The sequence below is a fragment of the Pipra filicauda genome, unplaced genomic scaffold (assembly GCF_003945595.2).
Source record: "Pipra filicauda isolate LSUMZ 115617 unplaced genomic scaffold, ASM394559v2 scaffold154_size2910363_pilon, whole genome shotgun sequence".
Lineage (NCBI taxonomy): Eukaryota > Metazoa > Chordata > Aves > Passeriformes > Pipridae > Pipra > Pipra filicauda.
Genome location: NW_024104040.1, coordinates 2,857,564 through 2,871,607, shown reverse-complemented (window position 1 = coordinate 2,871,607; position 14,044 = coordinate 2,857,564). Strand labels below are relative to the sequence as shown.

The following is a 14,044-nucleotide window of genomic DNA, read 5'->3' as shown; positions in this document are numbered from 1 at the left end:
TAGATGTTAGGAAGAAATTCTTTACTCAGAGGGTGGTGAGATACTGGCACAATTTGCCCAGAGAAGTTGTGGCTTCCCCACCCCTGGAAGTGTTCAAGGCCAGGTTAAATGGGGCTTTGAGCAACCCGGTCTAGTGGAAGGTGTCCCTGCCCATTGGATTCCAAATCCATAGGGGATTTGGAACTAGATAATCCTTATGGTCCCTTTCAACCCAAATCATTCTGTGATTTTGTGATTCAAGTGCATCTCAAAAGCAAGAGAACTGAAACACTAAAACAAGCAGCAGAATTACTATTGCATTCTTAGTTCAGAATCAGGGAAACATTTTCAACATGCCAAAACCTGCACTAACATGCCTATTTTCTCCTTTCTTTTTAAAGCTGCTGGACCACCCTTCTAACTTAACATTTCAATGTGGTACATCAAGGCCTATCTTTTCTAACCTTTCGAAGGTGAACACTACTCTGCCTTCAGACAGGGTGTTACATCCCTTCACATTTAGAGATCATGAAACCTGGACTTGATTTCAAGACAGATTACGAGCAGATAGAGACCTGAGAAGCTCTGATTTAGAGCCTTCAAAGAGTCAGGCAAGTAGCTCAAGTGAATTTGCTTAGTTTAATCTATCAGACATTCTAGAGTTAAGACAGATTTGTATTTAATTTTAGCAATGCATTGCTCCCCTCTCATCTCACTATTTTTTTCATTAGGCTGCAGACAAAGAAAACAATTGTGAGTGCACTCTAAACTACTGCATACTACTGCATAGACAAGATTCTTTACAATACAATCTTTAAGAGACCAAAAATAAGGTCAAATCTGTATTGTGTACTCCCACTAGAAAGAGAATTCTTCTTATTATAATAATATCATAATTATATTATTATCTAGATTCTACCCCCTGTAAGAGCATACCTTTTCTCCACTTTGAAGTTGACAGATGTTTTTTTTAAACTGCTCACTAACCTAGAACCTCACAGTAGCTGCTACAAGAACTACTGTGCCAAATCACACCAGAAATCTATCTAAGCCTTATATCCCACCATCAGTGTGCAGCATGCAGAGGAGAGGACTTGGCCTTAGCCTTGTTCTGCACTGTGCTGAATCAGCATCAAGAGATTTCAGAACTTTTTTTTTTTGCTTTAGGGCTATTTAGCCCTGATTCCCTAGTCCCAAAGCCAAATAAAACTGATCTGCAATTGATTCGCATAACAATACAAGAGCAGAAAAAGTACAGCTATGTTTCCACAGGCAGACCTTTCCCAGTCTATTTCTCACTAATGTAAGCATGCAAACAGTGGTTTTCTAGAAGAAGATTAAGTTCCACAGTTATTTAAATGAATCTGTACTGAAATGTACAGGTCATTACATAACCAAGAATCACCAGCTCTCCAAGACAGCAGAGATACATGATACAGACTCGTGTTTATAAGACTACAACATTATAGCAAATTCCTGTGTGGTCACACATCCCTTTTTTTTATCTTGTCCTTCTTTCATCCTTTGATTATTCTTCAGCCTCAAATGCAAGCCTTCCAATACAAAGCTCATAGGACTAATGTGCTTGTAGATCATATATAAGATATCATTTACACAGATTTGTTTTTTAAGATATCATTTTTAATTAGAAGCAGAATCATTTCATTACATCAAAAAAAGAAAAATAAAACTAAGCATAAGTCTATGGGGTGACTTGATTCAGAATAGCATAAGTTGGCTTGAATCAATTAAAAAAAAAACCCAATCTAAAAATAAGCCACTCCAATCAAATATACATACTTTTAATTAGTTTATATTTTAAAATGAGTGAAGCTTTTCCTTATGAACCATTCACATGGGAACAATGTTCATGTAACAGATGCTTCAGAATTAATATCCTATTGCTTTCAGAACAGCATTACAGTGGTCTATATTCAGAAGATTGTCTTCTCTGTCCCAAAGGTTATGTCATTTTACTTTTACTGAAAATGGAAAAAAAAAATAAAGGTTAATTTCACAAAAATCTAATTAATCAGGTTTCTGCTTGTTAGCAAATGTTTTTACATCCTATGGCAAAGCAGGAATAACACTAAACTTTCAGGAAAATAGATTCATGTGTCTCTCTGAACTAGCACTATTAAAAAAAAAAAGGGAGATAAAGAGAGAGGTACAGGGAAAAAATACTAAGGCTATTATTAATTTATAAGGATAATTCAGATATTTGCATAAATATTCCCTGATGCAGCATAATTTAAGAGAAAACATTGCTGACCTCAAAGTCAATGATGACAATTTAGACAACCAATCAATACTTGCCACTGGGGACCAAACCTATTTATTTTACATTCTATTTTTGTGCACTCTTAGGCCAAAACTTTAAGAGTTGGTAATAAGCTTAAAAAATACATACCATATTGCTCTTACCTTGAACTATTTGTGCAAGACAATTAAGCCTTTACATTTTCTGATTTTAAAGGCAAAAAAAAGTGTAAATTTTGTGGTTTGTGAAGGAGGTGAAAAAACAGAAGAAAGCTATACATCACATTCCACAATAAACCCTAAAAGTGTTGCAAACCAGAGGGAAGCAAAAGGAGAAGCCTTTCCAATTCAAAGGTCACACTACCCCTAGCTGCCTTGCTTTTGAATTCTTACTGACTTGAAGCTGCATCTCTGTTGAATTACTTAGCCCAAGACTTCTCAGTGGAACATAAGACAAATACACAATGCCTACCCTACACTCTTTTAGCATCAGGAGCAAAATTGATTTCACTTTGCTGTTTTGCTGGATGCCGTTAATCCACAGCAAAAGCCACAAAAACATGAAAGGAAGTGGCCCTCTCTCAACTGCTGAGATCCATTTAATGCTGTACAGCACCTGCAAGGTGTACTTCTGTCAGCCTTAAGACTACTGAAGTCCAGTTTGCCAGAGCCTTGTGTCACAGTGCTAATAGGCTCCTACTGAAGCTTTCTTGGGCTGTGATATTTGTAAGGCTCCCACGCAATTCTCTGACATCTGACCATACTACTTTTATTAGTACAGGTTTTCACCTCAGTAGGAGCTTCAGTAAGCTTTCACAAGATTCTCAGTCACCAAGTTTCATGAAAGTTGGCGAAAATGCTGGTCTTTGGGACCTCAACCTGTCAAACTTGACTGAGAACAGATCAAAGTTTGGGAAAGATGAAGGAAAAAGTAAACAAGGACCTATGTAAAGCACAAAGATCTGCCTTTAGAAGACAAGGGTAAAGACGCAGAGGTGTATCTCCTGTGGAGCTGGTCATGGAAAGAGGTCACTGCTGACATACAGTCTGTTGACCCTACTCAAATTTTAACCACCTCAGCAGCAGTCAACAGCTCTTGAGATTTTACAAAATCCCAAACTACAAAGATGAACATGCATCTCTTCTTCCCGTGAGACTGATTCTCAAGTAAAATGTCAAGTTAAGCTGTTAATTATGTTTACTTCATTACGAGGAGATGAAAAGAGTGAGAGATCATTTAGCTAGATTCTGTCAACAAACACGGTCTTGCTGCACATCTCTCTGTTGATGAATCCTCTACCAACTACTGAATTTGCCAGTCATTTTTTGTTAAGTGTGACATAATATGCAGCCCACAAGGTGATTAAGCGTCCATATTTCATGCAACTGGACTGGACAGAGAAAAGACTCGTTAGTGCCTGCACTGAGAAACGCAGGAGTGTAGGCTCCCCTGCACTATCAGGCACCACAGCACCTCCACTGGAAACTGCTAAAATAAGTGAGGTCCACAGAAGGCTGGGCTTTTTATCTTCTGCTACCCATGCAGCCTTTTGTGTGTGTGTGTGTGTGTGTGTGTGTGTGTGTGAATAAATCAATGAATGGAACTAAGTAGGCCAGGCAGGAGTTATCTAGAATATGCTCAACTAATCCACTTCATAAGACAAGATTAAAAAGGAAAACTCCCTCTCCAAAATTAAAAAGCCTATACATTCCAGGGTTTCATCTCTGCCTATTCCTGAGACTTTGCAACCATAGTCCTGGTTTTTAATGCCTTTTTCTTCTCTGCTGCTTTATGAAAGATCCAAACAAAGAAAGGAATTAACCAAATATAAAGATTTGTATTCACAGAATTCTGACACACACAGAAAAAGAACAAACCAAAGAGTAAAAGCAGCTCTTTCTCCTTACTAATCTACTTCACTTAGAGTAATTTGCTATAGCTCATCTGCATTACACGTTTTGCTGCAAGCCCAGCGATATGACTCCCCTGCAGTACCTACTTTATATCAGAGCCAAAAATCGCCAAGATGTGCAGCCCTGGTTTCTGCAGGAGCACAGTACTCCTCGAGGCAGACAAGCTTTTAAACAAGCTTTACAGATTCAAAGAAGAAAACCTCTGCAGGCAGAGGTTTCTGTTTTGTTTGTTTGTTTTACATCAACAGCATTCCCTCAAAAAAATAGGACAGCAGGGTCCTTCTGAACTGCAAAGTGACTGTAGGGATAATGCTGGGCTGATAGTACCCTGAACTCCATTAATGATACAGCACACGCACATTTCTAGACAAAACTGGGAACAATGACCAAAGCATCAGAAACAGAGACACAAAAGTAACAAAGCAGATCCTTTTTGCAACACTGAACCTGATGCCCTCTTTTTTTTCTGGAAAGGAGGGGTGGGGGGGTGTCAGGGCAGGGGAAGCAGAGCACAGCACCTTTACCCGTTGAAAACTGGTTACCAATCCCTGATGCCATGGAAGAAAAGCCTGATCCCAGGGAAGGCTATTTGCTCTCTTCTGGCTGTTCTACTCAGTGGCCAGTTTAGAGGACAACTGCTGAAAACCTTTATTCAGCCAACCCTGGAAGAACTCGTTCTCTTTGCCCCAGTGCCAAACTACAAAAATACAGCTCCATTGCTGCTCATTAGTAGTTTGCAATGTCTCAGACACCAGTCCACAGAATAACTGCAAACTCTAAAAACATTCCAATTCAGTTGGAAAATACCATCAGCTTTGTTGTGGATTATTTGTCAGTTATTTCAAAGCCATCAAAGGTAAGAGGATTGTTTTATGGTGGGGATGGCCCATACATGAAAAACAATGTTATAGTAAAATCTTATAGATGAAGACAGGGCAACAACTGACACTTCAGGCAGAACTGCACATCCACCGCCAGTGCAAACATGACCTGTTGATGGAAGGTTTCAATTTCCAAGGCCAGCAGCCTGGAAGTCTTTACATGCCTACAAAGGATGAAATAACTTCATGACCAAGCATTCTATTCCCTGACGGACAGGATTAACAGATTTCAGACAACATCTTTTCTTAAGGAAATCTCACATTTTGGCAAAATTTCTCCCTGCAGAGCAGAACATCACTCAGGGGTTGTTTCTACATTTTGGTTCCATTCTTTAGGCCAGTGCCTAAAGAATTACATGCTGAGCCATGGGACAACAGATGGCATACAAGCAGACTCTAGAAAATTGTGGGGTTTAATCTGTTGCATAATTATTCACTAGTAAAAGATTGACTCTAACAAAACCAAAAGGGCCAAGTCTTAGCTGCCACACACCCCCAGAAATGTGACAGGAATAACGTCTAAAAGGGCATTAGCATCAGCAAAGTAGCAGCAAATTACACAGAATGTGTGGGGCTCTCTGATTAGGCACTGTAACTGAAGCCCTACAGTGAGTAATTTCCTACTCAATAAGATTTGTGCCATCAATTAAAACACACAATTAGCAATGAATCCACCTGGAGTGCTAAAAGAAGGTCTATCTGTTCCTTCTCAAGTTTATGAGGTCACTTTATAATTAGCATTTATCTAAGACTTTTACAGAAAATTAAGTAAAGCCTCCTACCCAATAACTTCTTTTGGATAGCACTTGTTGTAACCAGATAGACGAGGACTTCAATTAAACCTAAAAGCATGTTCTTGCACCAATCTTGCTCAGCAGTGTGAAATACAATCCCATTAACTGATGAACAAAAAGAAAGCAGGAAGCCATCAAAGTCAGGACACTAGAACAAAGGCCTTTGGTTTCAGAACTTGATAATATTTATTTTTTTTCCAATTAGTGAGTACTGCCTAGAAGAAGTGTACTCTATCTTCTGTGACACCATGGTAAAAATGATCATGAACACAGAGAAAGTCAGAATATTGTACAGGAAGAGACACAACTGAGGGCCAAAGGATGCGGGCAGACTACAGGCCTTTCACAAGGGGTAGTAAAGAGAAAGTATTTATTACAGAAGGTGCTTCCAATAGAGGAAGAAAAGTAGATGAAATGAGCGAAGACTGGAACACTGTTTACATTTAAAGTCATCTGACCTATAGATAACAAAAATGAATTGTTTTCCAGAAATGGAAAGCCTATTTTACCAGTAGAAGTACCTGAATTGCTCATCTTAAGAAAACAAAGATTTAAAACAATGACACCTTTGATCTCTGTCTCTATGGTTACATGCTGGAAGTGTACCTGAATGAGGAGAAAGACCCCTTTAACTGAGAGGCTTAAGAACTAAAGGGCATACACCAGTTGCTAGTAAGCTTAGGCTAGAAATGAGAAAAGGTTTTTAATGAGGGCAACAAGCTTCTGGAACAGCCTCTTCCTACGACTGCCACGAATCCAAGTGAACAAACAAAAAGCCACCCCAATCCTTCACTAAGTAAATGTAGGCTGCCCAGCTGCCATTTTAAGACAGAGATCAAGAGCTTAACAGAAACAGTAAGCAGAATTGATGGCTGGAGATGTCTATTCCAATCTTATGTTAGTGAGTCAATGAAGTCAAAGTAAATAATCACTAAAACAGGTTATCCACTTTTCAGTAGATTTCCGTTTTTGTGTGTGATGATTATTGAGAGAGGAATTAAACTCCTCAAAAAACAAAACTGCTGTTCACTCTGCCTTTGACCTCTCCTGGTAGCTAATTTCATAACTGTTGAGACAGTACACAACTACTGAGATACATGGATACTGCACAGAAATACCACAGAATACACAAATAACTCATTTTTATGTCACAGCTATTGTAAAACACTACCCCATGAGAAGATTTATTTTTTATTCATACCAGGGATTCCAGGTGATAGGTAATACAGAGCAGCTGGAGTAGTAAACAAGGGGGGGGGGGAAGATTACTCAATCAAGTGGAACAAGACTGGCTTTATCAGCCACTACCAGATCCTCTTTAACAGTTTCAGATTCAAGAAGCCTTTTAATAAAGAGACATTTCTTTCTTTTGTATATAAATTCACTAATGTTCCCAAAACACTCTGTATAATAAAAAAAATACAACACAGAAGACATCAGAGATAAAAGAGGTCCCTTAGCTCATCCTTCTTTCCTCTGCAAAGGCAGCCATACCTACAGCTTGTACATTTTGCAGTTCTTTGAAGGTTAAGAGACAGACTCTTCCTTAAATTATCATGCAAGGCTCAAGCCTTCAAAGAGACAGCACATGTACCATATGGAGCATTTTCCTACAGATGCCGTAAGTTCTCTTGTTATAACGAGGCATAGGTTTTTCTCTCCTCAGTGTGAATACATTACTCAATAGATTACAACTAAATAATTCCTGTACAAATAAAACATACACTTGCCTTTCAGTATTAAAAAAAACCTTTTTAAAAATCCTAGTTATCCTAACACTATCCAATGCAACGCAATTTTACAGGAATAAACATAAACTCCGATAATAACTGCTCAAAACAGAGAAACTCTGAAAAGCAAAGCTTCTCCTCTCTTTCCCCAGCTGTGGTGGTACATTCCTCTCCCTCCTTGGGGCTGCTTTATGATCTCAGAAATTCCATTAGGCCTTGGCCTTTGTGTAATGATTTGGGCAGTGAAGCGATCCTTGACCAGACCAGGAATCAATCCCACAACAGTTAAGGTGGGGGCAGCACTGACCATACCAGGAACTCCTGTTGCCTGACCAAGGAGGGAATGAGAGCAGGAATAATCAGTTATCCCCTGACAGGCCTGGAACATTCCTTACCTGAATTGTAGCGTGAGTGGAACGGTACCATTATTACTGGATTTTTGAAAATACTAGCAATTACCAACCCAGACTGCATCCAGGAAGGAAATTTACAGATGACTAAACCCAAATATCTAACAACCCTAAAAACAGCGGTCCTGAGTGAGGCCCTTTGGCTCCCCTGGATCGCAGCAGGCTGCCACCAGCATCTCCCTGAGTAGAACTCCTCTCAGAGCTCACAGACTCTCAAGTTTGTGAAGTTCTGAGGATCAGCACTAAAAGTTGATGATGGGGCCTGCGCTGAAACCCTCTTTGGGAGTAGTCCCAAAGGCCCAACCCTCATCCACTGAGAAATGCCAAGATATTTGAAGTGAGTATTTCACTGAGCTCCAGGGGAATTTTTAACAGGTATACCTCTACAGATGTATACACATATTTCCCTGTATATAAATATATCTCTTTGTGCCAGTGTGTCTGCATGTGTGAACTGAATTAGATATTCCCTAGCCAGTATAGCATGAATGTTGCCATCTTGGATGTATAATTAAGTCACTATTGCAATTATAGTAAATCCTATCGCTTTGTAAATGTTCAATAAGTCAATGATTAAGTGCTGATAAATCCTTTAGATATTGATCCTCGATCAAGTCAGAGACTAAGATTGGACCTAGCTGCACCTCAGCTCCATCAGGAGCTTAAAAAAGCAAGGGGGTCCACTCTGAATCTTATGACTCAACAGGAAGGTCTCCCTTATCCTTTTGTGTTTTCAGTCTCCATGTAAATCATTCTAAATTAATTCTAAATTGATTCTCCTCTGTATGTTTCATCCATGTAGTAAGCAACAGAGTGAACCTTGCCATGGAACTTCGTTCAGCTGCACTTTTACAAATTCATATTAAGCCTACTGTCCTGGTTTGGGCTGAAATAGAGTTTGTTTGCTTTCCTCCTAGTAGCTGGTACAGTGTTGTGTTTTGGATTCAGTATGAGAATAATATTGATAATACACTGGTGTTTTAGTTGTTGCTCAGTAGTGCTTACCCAAAGTGAAGGACTTCAGTTTCTCATGCTCTGCCAGTAAGCAGGTGCACAAAAATCTGGGAAGGAGCACAGCCAGGACAGCTGAATTGAGCTGGCCAAAGTGATATTCCATAACATAGAATGTCATGCCCAGCATATAAACTGGGGGAATTGGTCAAGAGGGGATCACTGCTCAAGGATGGGATGCGCATTTGTCAGCAGGTGGTGAGCAACTGTATTGTGCATCACTTGTCTTTCTTGGTTTGTTTGGGTTTGCTTTCTTCTTTTTATTACAATTAGCATTATTATTATAACTTTGTTTCAATTGTTGAACTGTTCTTATCTGAATTCATGAGGGATTTTTCCTTTTTTTTTTTTAATTCCTGATCCCTCCCCCCATCCCACTGCAGGGATGGGGGGCAGTGGAATGAGTAAGTTGGCTGCATGGTGCTTAGTTGCCAGCTGGGGTTAAACTCAAGTGACACCTATTCTTGCTACTACCTTTGATGGTGATTCTTTAAGTAAGCAAAACTATTCATTTGTGACAAATTGGCATAGTTGGTAGGATGGCAGATTGTAGCATGGATAACTTAGGAAAGCATGGAATAAGTCTGAGTCCCCAGTACTCAGAAGAACAGGCTCATGATAACTGGTATGATTGTAAAGCTGTGGAAGGACAGCTAAAGGTGGGGCCATACAAAGCATGGAAAAGGAGTTATTTGCAAAATGCTAACTATCTGGTTAAAAGCTGCTTATCAAGATAGAAAGAATATCAATAAAAAGGAACTGGACTTAAAGAAAGGAATAAAACTCACAAAGGCAACTGAATACTATCTCTGAAAATAGAATGGCTGCAAAATCAGTTAAGGAAGAAAAGAAGAAAAAAAAAGGTTGGAGGTAAAGATCAAAATGATGCTTATGCGGGCTCCCCATCCTCCTGACATTGTACAGATTCCTTGTTTCCCTCAGATTCCTCTAAATATGAGCCTAGACCCATTATTAAAGCAAACTACATCCTGATTCCTGTTGGCCCTCAGCAACTGATAAAATTCCAAATAGATAAAGGAGCATAAATTTTCATATTAACACAACAGGATGCTGAGAAGCTGAGTGAACCTGGACAGCAAAGAGTTAAAATCACTGCAGTGAATGGAGCAAGTGTTATTTGCCAAGCAGCAAAAGTTAATTTATGGCTCCTGGGTGGGAAGTGCATGTCATCTACTTGCTTTGCAGTTAAAGACCACAATGGAACTATTTTGGGTTTTGACATTTTGAACATCCAAACCTGGCGCCTGACAGGTGGCAGCGTGTGGTCCCTTGGTTCACATGTTGACTTGACAGAAATCAGGGGGTTACAGTGCATGTACTTTGTGCAATCCCTGCACTCCCTGATTCAAAGTTACTGATGTACCACAGTACCCAATTTCTACTGCAGCATGAAATGGAACTTCTGAGGTAACAGCAGACTTGGAAAAATGGCACATTATTTCTAGAACTCACTTCCCATACAACTCACCCATCTGGCCAGTCAGAAAACTGGGTGGGAAGTGGCATCTAACAACTGCTTATCAACTCTCAAATGCCAACATGGCCTCACTAACAGCTGCAGTACCCAATATTGCAACTTTAACAGCTACGCTACAAGCAGCCGCACACCCGTGGATGACAGTGTTAGGTGTGAAAGATATATTCTTTATGATCCCCTTACAGGAGGATAAAAAGAAATTTGTTTTTACTTAAGAAGGTACACAATATACCTTTACCAGACTTCCACAGGGTTAGGGTCGACGTCCATCCACGGCTGCTCATCCCATGCTTGCTGAACTTTCATAGTCTCACTCCCTTAGAATGTGAAACTGTACAAATACATAGGTGATATTTTAATTGGAGGAAATTCCCTTGAAAAGATGGGGGAAAACATAGCAGCAGCTCAGCAAGCACTGCACAAAGCAGAAGTTCAGATGGCACCTGAAAAATGTCAGGGACCAAGTAGAGAATTAAAGTTTTTAGGTACCTGGTGGACAGTGTATAGTGTGGTGGGACACTTAAGTGGGAAAAGGGACTTTTCTCTTTAGTCCAAGCAGTAAAACAAGTTGAGAAAATACACCAGGAACAGCCTGCGCAAACCAGAGGACCACTGAATTTGCTAGAAGCAATCCTAAATGGGACTGCTCCCCCACAAGGAGTTGCAAAATAACCTATGGTCAGAAAATGGTATGCCTGCTTGACAGGAATTGCAGAGAAAATTAAATTAACCAAAGGACATACTAAACTTTCCAAATTACAGATGCCTGCAAGTGCAGATTCATTAGTGTTACAAGAACATTTTAAATCCTCACCTCTATAAAAAGACCAAAGAGAGATGTGACAGGCATCCTGGAAACAGGATTAAGAGCATTACATAGCACAGACGCCGAAGTTTTAGCAAACAAAATAAGATGAGCAACAAGTAATTTACACAAATTAGAACATACATCGCAATCTTATCTATCAGCATTGGGAACTAACCAATGGCTCTTATTGGATATATCACCCCTCCAATTAATTGTGAATGCACTAGGTGCAGCCCAAACCAATGTCTCTCATGCTCTTTGTTTTATCGAGGCTCAACTGTGGGTTCAATCGACTGTGGCAGCAATTGCAAGAGAAGGGGAGGAAGGCACCTTACTTACTGAAAAATCAAAAAATAATCTGGGATAATGCAACTAAATTGGAAAGAAAATTTCAATCTAAACTAGATGCCATTTCACTTATGACCCCACCAACATTAAAACCACGTCTTCTGTTTCAACAACAGGCAATGCCACCATATACGGTATATATGCAATCACTGCATATATTGGGATTAAATCACAATGGAAGTATCCTCTATCATGGGCCCAGCAAAATGGGAACAAATAGCAAATTGTCCATGTTGATTGCATATGTTGTACAAGAACAACAGGGATTTATTTGTGAAAGCAATACCATTAAGGCCAAGAAATTTGTTTTGAAATTAAACAGAATGATTAGTATTTTGAAATATATCTCAGTGAAACCCCTGGAACTGTACTTGCTGGAAATGGATGTGTTTGTATAAGAATCCTTTTTGATTCTGTATTTACAGACAACACCACTGTAAAAACATATAATCACTCAAATATCTGTATTTGTAATTTTACCGAGATTACAGGATGCAACTTTAACTAGTCAACTCCTGTCACAACCGAACAATTGCTACAATCTAACACATCATATCAAGATTTACTACCTACCCCCATTAGAATGAATCTGACCTTGGAGAAAAAACTAGAACACACAATGACCTGTGTCACCTGCTAGAACGCATCCAAAACAACAGACACAAAACTCTAATCATCATTCATCATGACACAGAAGACATACGATGTCCCGGAAAGAGTGAAGAAGGATGCAGAACACCACAAGTGGAAAACCTTATTCAGATGGTTACTGACAGCAACAGAAAATTTGAACCTAATGCTGCATCCAATTTCTGTTCTATCATGCTTGTTATTAAACGTTATTCTACTTGCTAGAGTGTAGAGGATAGCTAGATGGGTTGCACTGTTACAAAGACCTCTTTGCAAATATATACTGCTTAATTACGTTTAACAAAACCTTAATAATTAAATAGGCCAACCAAAAATTTCCCTCAAATTACAACTGAAATACAGCATTAACATGTTAATAGGCACAGAGGCAAGAAGCAACCACATTACCACTCTTTGAGAGAAAGATGGATTGACTTTAGTCGTGGGGTGGATTGTAGTGGTGCATTATCCCTGTTCTCCTCAATGTCCCTCTACACTCTACAATCTCAGGAATTCTCATTAGCCCTCAGCCTTTGTGTAGTGAGTTGGGCAGAGAAGTGTCCCTTGACTCGACCAGGAACTCTCACATGGCCAAGGTGGGGGTGGCACTGACTGTACCCGAAATTACTCTTGCCTGACCAAGGTGGGGGACAAGAGCAAATCAGTCATCCCCCGACAGCCTTGGAACATGCCTTACCTGAACCAGAGCCTGAGTGGAATGCTACCATTGTTATTGAATTTTTGAAAATTCCAGCAATTACTGACCCAGACTGTGTTCAGGATGGGAATTTATGAATGACTAAAGCCAAACACCTTGTGACCTTATAAACAGCACTCCTGAGTGAGGCTCTTTGGCTTTCCTGGACTGCAGCAGGCTGCCACCATCATCTCCCTGAGTGGGACACCTCTCAGAGCTCACAAACTCTCAAATTTGCAAAGTTCAGAGGACCATCAACGAAAGCTGATGATGGAGCCTGGGCCAAACCCTCCACTCCCCAAAGCTCAACCCTCACCCATTAAGAAATGCGAAGATATTTAACAGGTATACCTTCCTACATTTATATACATATATCTCCATACATTTCTACACATATATCCATATATGTATCTTTGTGTCAGCATGCATGCATGTGTGAATTCAGTTAGATAGCTTCTGGCAAGTAAAGCATTAATGTTGCCACATCAGATCTACAATGAAGTCACTGTTGTAATTACAGTACATTTCATTGAAGCACTCTGTAAATGTTAAATTAGTCAATGATTAAGTGCTGCTAAATCATTTAGATATAAATTGGAGACCAGGATTGGACTTAGCTGCACCTCAGATCCATTGGGAGTCTAGAAAGCAAGGGACCCACTCTGAACCTTGTGACTCAACCAGTGGGTCTCCCTTACCCATCTGAGTCTCTGGTCTCTGTGTAAATCATTTTAAGGGCAATTCTATTTTCCTTTGGATGTTTCATCCACGTAGTAAGCAGCAGCACAAACCTTGTGCTGCAGTTTGTTAAGTTGCACTTTTACAAATTTGTGTTCCACCTACTTTTGCTAATACCTTTAACTGATTCTTTAAGTGACCTAAACCACTCGTTCACAACACCAACTGAGAAACTTCTGGATTTTCTTTAGAAATGTTTGTTAGTGGAAAACACATTTATGCAGAAAAGGTCATCATGAGATTCCATACTGCCACTTTCAACTCCACCTTAATGCTCCGAAGTTACAGAACCACACTGGAGTATTCAAACACATTTCAGGCTAGAAGTTCAACAACTAGAACTCCCG

General features: G+C 39.7%; 1 protein-coding gene across 2 annotated transcripts in view; it reads right to left on the bottom strand.

The window, feature by feature from the left end:
* Window positions 1-14,044, bottom strand: part of B3GALNT2 (beta-1,3-N-acetylgalactosaminyltransferase 2) — a 31,136-nt gene that overhangs the window by 15,911 nt on the left and 1,181 nt on the right. The gene's annotated exons all lie outside the window — the stretch shown is intronic.